General features: G+C 52.7%; 1 long non-coding RNA gene across 1 annotated transcript; it reads right to left on the reverse strand.

The window, feature by feature from the left end:
* Positions 1–1,509: 1,509 nt before the first annotated feature.
* On the reverse strand, positions 1,510–7,515 carry LOC124523992 (uncharacterized). Its single transcript, XR_006965143.1, has 2 exons — positions 7,005–7,515; positions 1,510–1,911 (listed from the first exon to the last, which is right to left on the reverse strand). It is a non-coding gene; the product is annotated as an uncharacterized LOC124523992 (long non-coding RNA).
* Positions 7,516–7,632: the final 117 nt, after the last annotated feature.

Here is a 7,632-nt window from a genome sequence, read left to right on the forward strand (position 1 = left end):
GAGAGCAGGGATTTTGTTTTCCGCGGCATGACAGCGGGGTGGCGCCTGAGCCGCGAGACGGAACATGAAAGTAAAGCCCTAGTGTGCAGTGTTTTCCCTCCCTATACCCACCACGGTCCACTCATGTAGCTCCCGATCGTGACTTTTGTAGTCAGGACACACGGGCCTCAGCACATCGCTGAGCGGACCCCTCGCCCCGCTAGGTCTCGTGCCTGGCTCCTCCTAGTGGGTGGCAAATCGGTATTTGAGGCGCGCCCGTCATCGGGGGCGCTGGCTGGTTCAATACGTTCACAATCAGACCTTCAAAAAGCTGGGGAGCTCGACTTCCAAAGAGTGAAGCGAGCAAAGCCCAGAATAAATCCTGTGGCCTGATTTGCATAAGCGGAGTCGTACATGTAAATTACCTGTGGGTAACCTCTTGGAAAAATAGCCAAGCATTTTCCCAGAGCCCTTGAACTCCCCGTGCCACTTGAAGCTTTTTACCGTGATGAGTACTCCCGGTGTTTGTCACGCACGGTGGCAGCGGCCGCTCTGGAGTGAGCAAACAGCCTGTGCGAGACACCTTTCCCTGGGGACAGAATTCACCTGCCTCTCACTCAGGTGCTGTCTGTGGCTTTCTCTTGCTTCCTGGGCCCGAAAGCGTAAGGAAATTAGGCAGGCAGGAAGGCGCCCTGGCGTCTACCCCTGTCCGGCCGGTCGTTGACCTGTGTAGCTAGGTGTTTCTGTTTTGTTTTGTTCTTAAATTTTTTTAATGTTTATTTATCTCTGAGACAGACAGAGACAGAGCATGGGGGGTGGGGCAGAGAGAGGGGGAGACGCAGAATCCGAAGCGGGCTCCAGGCTCCGAGCCGTCAGCACAGAGCCCGACGCGGGGCTCAAACTCATGAGCCGTGAGATCGTGACCTGAGCGGAAGTCGGACGCCCAACCGACTGAGCCCCCCAGGTGCCCCCAGATGTTCCTGTTTTTAAGGGCAGCCAGACGGCAACTCATTTGACGTACAGCCTCCCATTTAACGGGCGCCTGTGCGGCCCAGCCGGTTGAGCATCCGACTCTTGGTTTCTGCCCAGTCATGATCTCGAGGTTCTGGGTTCGAGAACCCCTGTTGGTGCAGAGCCTGCTTGGGATTCTCTGTCTCCCTCTCTCTGGCCCCTCCTTCGCCTCAAAACTAAATAAGTAAACTATTTAAAAAATCTCCCACTTGAGAAATGTGGACAGTTCATTAAAAACATCCGAGTGCCGGGGCGCCTGGGTGGCGCAGTCGGTTAAGCGTCCGACTTCAGCCAGGTCACGATCTCGCGGTCCGTGAGTTCGAGCCCCGCGTCGGGCTCTGGGCTGATGGCTCAGAGCCTGGAGCCTGTTTCCAATTCTGTGTCTCCCTCTCTCTCTGCCCCTCCCCCGTTCATGCTCTGTCTCTCTCTGTCCCAAAATAAATAAACGTTGAAAAAAAAAAATTAAAAAAAAAAAAAACATCCGAGTGCCATGCACAGCAAAGAAGTCACTTTCACAGGCCCGCTGCTGGTTTAAACGTTCAGGCATTCATTTCGCAAATATGTATGGAACATCTACCGTGTGGCAGGCGGTCACGGGCACAGAGGGCATAGAGCAAGAGTCTGGCCTCGTGGAGCTGACGTCCGGGTGCTTTTTTTTATTTTCTTCCTGCATGTTCAAAAGGTGACTCCGGGTTGACTTTGCAGTGGCCTTGGCTGGCTTACGAGGACGTCATCTCGACCGTGTTTTGTGACTCAGGCTAACGTTCACGCAGGGCTTCCCCGCGGGCCACGCGATGTGCTGACTCTGGAAGGCTCCGAGGCGGAGTCCCAGGTGTGATTCACCCCAAGCACGTTCTGGGGGAAGGAGATAGGTCCAGGGCGCAGGAAGTAGAGAGTGGAAGCCACACCCAAAAGCAAGACCTGGAAACGTCAGAGAGCTTGAAATCTCGAGCCTCCAGACGTGCGACAAACTGATAGCGGGAGAGACATCTGTGCGGAACCCACACGTCCCACACCCTCCCTTCTGTGGCTCCTTTACACCCGAGCAGGGGTGTGGGGGCCACAAGTCCAAACTCGGGGTGTCCGCAGGGCCCTGCTGCCTCTGAAGCCCCCGGGGGAGGAGACCCTGCCTCCTCCGGCCTCCCTTGTTGCCGGTTCCCGTTGACCTTCCCCGGCTTGTGGGCACGTCTTCAGTCCCTGCTCGTCCTCACTTGGCCTTCCCCTCTTCCCCTACGTCTGTATCCAAATTCCCCTCTTTCCAGAAGCACACGACCCACCGGATGGGGGCCTGCCCCCCCCCCCCGCCCCGCCGGTATAACCTCATCCTAACTTGGTGATGTCATCTGCAGAGACCCTGTTTCCGAATAAGGTTCCATCCGCTGGGCTTTAGGATGTCAAGTCCCTGCCCCAACCCGGGCTGAGTGAGAGAATTCCCCTGGGCTCCTGCACGTCCCCTTCTCTCTCGGGGCCCCGGGGCAGAGAGCAGGAAGGACTTCCGGGATGTTTGCCAGGCTCTGTCACCTCTCTGGACTTGGAGTTTGCCAAAGATAGGAGCCTTTACTTAAAAAAAAAAAAAAAAAAAAAAATGGGGTCCCTGGGTAGCTCAGATGGTCAAGCATCTTTTTTTTTTTTATGTTTATTTATTTTTGAGAGAGAGATACACCGAATGCGAGTGGTGGGGGGGGGGCGGGCAGAGAGAGAGGGAGACCCAGAATCCGAAGCAGGTTCCAGGCTCCCAGCTGTCAGCACAGAGCCCGACGCGGGGCTTGAACCCACGGACCGTGAGACCGTGACCTGAGCCGAAGCCGGCCACCCAACCGACCGAGCCATCCAGGCGCCCCTAAAAAAAAAATGTTTTTTTTTTTAATTAAAAAAAACAATTAAGTAGGAATTACGTGATGCTCTCCGCAAGAGGAACCAGAGTGAGGAAATGGTTTGTTCGGTGGTGTGGCAGGTGAGCACAAAATTGAAGGGGGTGACAAAAAACTCCATAAATAGTAATATTTTGATGCATTTTTTTTTTCTTTTTAAAAATCAACACGTAGGGGTGCCTGGGTGTCTCAGTCGGTTAAGCATCCAGCTTCGGCTCAGGTCGTGCTCTCAAAGTTCATAGCGTGGGTTCGAGCCCTGCATCAGGCTCGAGCCTGCTTGGGATTCCCCCCCCCACCGTCCCTCCCCCACTTGCATGCGCGTGCTTGCGCTCTCTCTTTCTCTCTCCCAAAAATAAGCATTTAAAGAAATCAGCGTGCATACTGAGGTCATCATACGGTCATACGGTCAGTCGTACCACCGTGTCAGCTTGCGTGTCCCCGCCACGGTCGTGGCACGGAACAGTGTGGACGAGCTGAACAATGACGCCCCCAAAGATACCCGCTCCCTAATGCCCAGAACCCGTAAAGATGGTATTTTATATGCTATAAAAGGGACCTTGCGGGAGGGAGAAAACCAAGGCCCCTGAGGCGGGGGTGACCCTGGGTGCCTGGGGGGCCCAGCGTCCTCAGGAGAGGGAGGCAGACAGATGGGCAGACCCCCCCCCCCCGCGGCCTTGAGGCTGGAGGAGGGGCCGAGGGCCAAGGACGAGGCGGCTTCTGGAAACTGGAAAAGGGGGCAGACGGGACCCCCTGGGCCCCCCCCCCCCAGCCGGCATCAGGGGTTGGGAGGGGGGGTTGCAGAAGCAGCCCTGCCCACGCTGGGTGTCAGCCTGGAGGAACTTGTGTCAGATTTCTGGCCTCCAGGGACGCCTGGGGGACTCAGCCAGTTGAGTGACTGTCTTTGGCTCAGGTCGAGATCTTGTGGTTCATGGGTTCAAGCCCCACATCCGGCTCGCTGTTGATGGGTTAGAGCCTGCTTTGGGTCCTCTGCCCACCCCCCCCCCCACCCCTCTCCTCTGCTCGCGCTCTCAAAAACAAACAAGATTTCTGGCCTCCAGAACGGTGACATAACGCAGTCACGTTGTCCTCGGCTCCTGGGTTTGGGTGACTTGTGGCCACAGAAACCGCCCTCAGCGACCTCCCGCACTGTCCTCCTACAATCCCCACGTTCCTGCCTCAACGAGGTATTTTTAAAAATCAAAATTTTAAAAAACTAATGCAAAAAAATCCAAACTTCTGGGGCGCCTGGGTGGCTCCAACTCTTGACCTCAGTTCAGGTCTGGATCTCACGGCGGTGAGTTCAGGCTCCGTGTCGGGCTCTGTGCTGGGCGTGAAGTCTACTATTAAAAAAATCCAAACTTTTTTTTTTTAATGTTTATTTTTGAGAGAGAGAGAGAGAGAGAGAGAGAGAGACCGGGGGAGGGGCAGAGAGAGAGGGAGACACAGAATCCGAAGCAGGCTCCGGGCTCCGAGCTGTCGGCACAGAGCCCGACGCGGGGCTCGAACCCACGAACCGTGAGATGGTGACCTGAGCTGAAGTCGGACGCCCAACCGACTAAGCCACTCGGGTGCCCCCCAAAAATCCAGACTTTTAAATGAAGACGGGCTTCAACTTTGCCCAGGCCACATCTCTGGCCTCAGCCTAATCCCAGCCCAGTCGGACGCTGTCTTTTATTTAAAATGAAACGAGCGAGTCAGATGGCCGAGGTGGAATTCTGATTCAGAAAGAACTTGCTGACTTTCGTTTTCTCCCCGAGTGTGCGTCAGATTCCGTTGGAAACGAAAGAGGCACCAGATCGGCACGCTTTTTCATCACCAGAATTCAAAACAAAACAAAACGAAGCATATAGTGCATCTGGATTGTTCCACTGAGCTCTGCAGGGCACGTTTTAGCCAGAATGTTGTTGATAGTGTTGGTTTGGGGTGAGCAACAGAAAATCGTAGACACGGTTATTGAATCTGGTAGTGGGCCCCAGGAATGATTATCAGCCCCAGTCCAGAGGGGCAGATACTCAAGAAGGTTCTTTGGGGCGCCTGGGTGGCTCAGTCGCTTGAGCATCCAACTTCGGTTCAGGTCACGATCTCATGGTTTGTGGGTTCGAGCCCCGCATCGGGCTCTGTGCTGACAGCTCAGAGCCTGGAGCCTGTTTCATTCGGATTCTGTGTCTCCCTCTCTCTCTCTCTCTCTGCCCCTCCCTTGCTCACACTCTGTTTATTTTGAGAGAGCGCATGCGGAGGAGAGGGGCAGAGAGAAGGAGAGAGAGAATGCCAGGCAGGCTCCGCACTGTCAGCACAGAGCCCAACATGGGGCTCGAACTCATGAACTGTGAGATCATGACCTGAGCCGAGACCAAGGGTCAGATGTTTAACCGATTCGGCCACCCAGGTGCCCCCAGAACTGAATTTTTCATTTTAAAATGTAAGTAATTTAAATGGAAATGGGAAAGGCTGACATTTGATTCAGTTATTGGAAAAGTTTTAAGCATGCTGGGAACCCCTGGGGCCTGTGGATCTGTTTTTTCCCCCTGTCAACTTTAAATACAGAGATCCAGAATTTCCAGTGAAAATTAGCACCCAAACTGAGATGGGCCGTAAGTGTTCACACGCTGGATTTTAAGACTTAATATGAGAAAAGGAATATGAGATATCTCATTGATAATTGTTGATTTTGATTAAATGTTGAAATCTAAGTCTTTTTGACATATTAAGTTAATAAAATATATTAAAATTAACTACACTGGTTTCTTTTGTTAGTTTAACTTTTATTTATTTACGTAGGCTTTATGCCCATGCAGAGCCTAATGTGGGGCTTGGACTTACGACCCTCAGATCGAGACCTGAGCTGAGATCAAGAGTTGGACGCTTAACCGACTGAGCCACCCAAGCGCCCCTCTTTGTCTTTCTTTAATGCGGCTACTAGATAATTTAAAATTACTTACGTGGCTCATGTTATATTTCTACCAGATGACGCTGCTCTGGAACCTATGGTGTTTGCAGAGCTCACTGAAACCCATTATTGTGTGACATGTATAACTTCATACCGAATGAATGAATAGAAATCCTGTATTATGGTATTTTTCCCCCCAAATCTTTGCCCACATGTCCCTGATCGCTGTGTTGGAGACTATAGCCCTTCATTCTGTCTTTCCTTGTTTCATTATTCTCCATACTTCAGCTCCAGGCAGAGAAGTTTTTTTTTTTTTTTTTAATTTATAGATGAATTTGGTGAGTACTGAGTCATTTTCTTAAGTTTATGTATTTATTTTGAGAGAGAGCGAGCAGACGAGGGGCAGAGAGAGAGAGAGAGAGAGGGAGACAGAAGATCCAAGGCAGGCTCTGTGCTGACAGCAGAGAGCCCAAAGTGGGGCTCGATCTCACGAACTGTGAGATCATGACCCGAGCCGAAATCAAGACTTGGACACTTAACCGACTAAGCCACCCAGGTGCCCTGACAGACGGGAATTTTTTTTATAACAGCTTTATTGAGATACAACTCACGTACTATAAAATTTGCTCACCCAAAGCGTATGAGTCATTGGATTTCAGTATATTCAGAGTTGTGCAACCATCAATCACATCAATTTTAGAACATCCCATCACCCCAGCAAGAAAATTCCTGGCAGTCACTCCCTATGCCTTCCTTCCCCCCAGCTCCTTGGCAACCGCCAATTTACTTTGTCTCTATGGACTTGCCTGGACATTGTGGGCATTTCATATAAACAGAATACCACGATACAAGGGCCTTTTATGTGTAGCTGCTGTCACCGAGCATCGCGCCACCACCTGGGAGCGTGTATCAGTGCTTCGCTCCTTTTTACCCACAAACAACATGTCACGATGTAGATACACCACATTTGTCTACCCAATCATCCGTTATAGACAGTTGGGTTGTTCGTATTTTCTGGTTATTACGTATAATACCACGAACATCCCTGTACACGTTTTTAAGGGCACACGTCTTCAATTCTCCTGGGTCGATACCTATGAGTGGAATCGCTGGGTCCTATGGTAATTCCACGTGTAACTTTTGGAGGAGCTGCCAGGCTGTTTTCCCCAGGGGCTGCCCCATTTTACGGCCCACCAGCCAGCCGTTCAGGAGGGTTCCCCTGCTCCACGTCTGCACGAACACTTGTTATGTGTTACCTTTGTTTTCTTTTTCATAGCCATCCTAGTAGGAGTGAAGTGGTCCCTTCCCTTCCCTTCTCTTCAACCCTGAAGTGGTTTTGATTTGCGTTTCCCTGATGACTCCTGATGGTAAGCGTCTTTTCACGAGCCTCTGGGCCATTCACCTCTTTTCTTTGTTGAAGGTCTGCCTGCACCCTTTGCCCATGTCGGGGGCAGAGATTTTTCCGACTGGAGAGCACTCTGTAGGAGCGCAATAAATGTTGGATACTGAACGAACGGTACGTCTTCCCGCAGGCAGTGGGTGTGCAGGTCCCCGACATGCACCTGTTGCCGAGTCCCCTCTGCGCTTATCACGCAGGGCGACTGCTTCCTGGGCTGTGGGGCCGCCCTTGAGTGCCCGCGCCTGCGACTGTCTCCTGCTAAGAACCGCGTCCTAAACTAGGCAGAGCCATTCCCGCAGTTCCCTCGCAACTGGCTCAGCGGGGCCGCGGGGTCGCGGGCGCCCCCGGCGGCTCCGGTCGCCCGTGGCAACGCGTGGCGCCCCGCTTCCTGTATTGATTCGAATCACGGGTTACGTCACGTCCTCCCGAGATGCCCGAGGCGCGCAGGCGCAGCTGCGCGGGGTAGGAGGGGCGTGGCGCGGCCC

Source organism: Lynx rufus, unplaced genomic scaffold (assembly GCF_022079265.1).
Source record: "Lynx rufus isolate CCGP_SWC_20201006 ecotype Redwood Valley unplaced genomic scaffold, mLynRuf1.p SCAF_4, whole genome shotgun sequence".
Classification (NCBI taxonomy): Eukaryota; Metazoa; Chordata; class Mammalia; order Carnivora; family Felidae; genus Lynx; species Lynx rufus.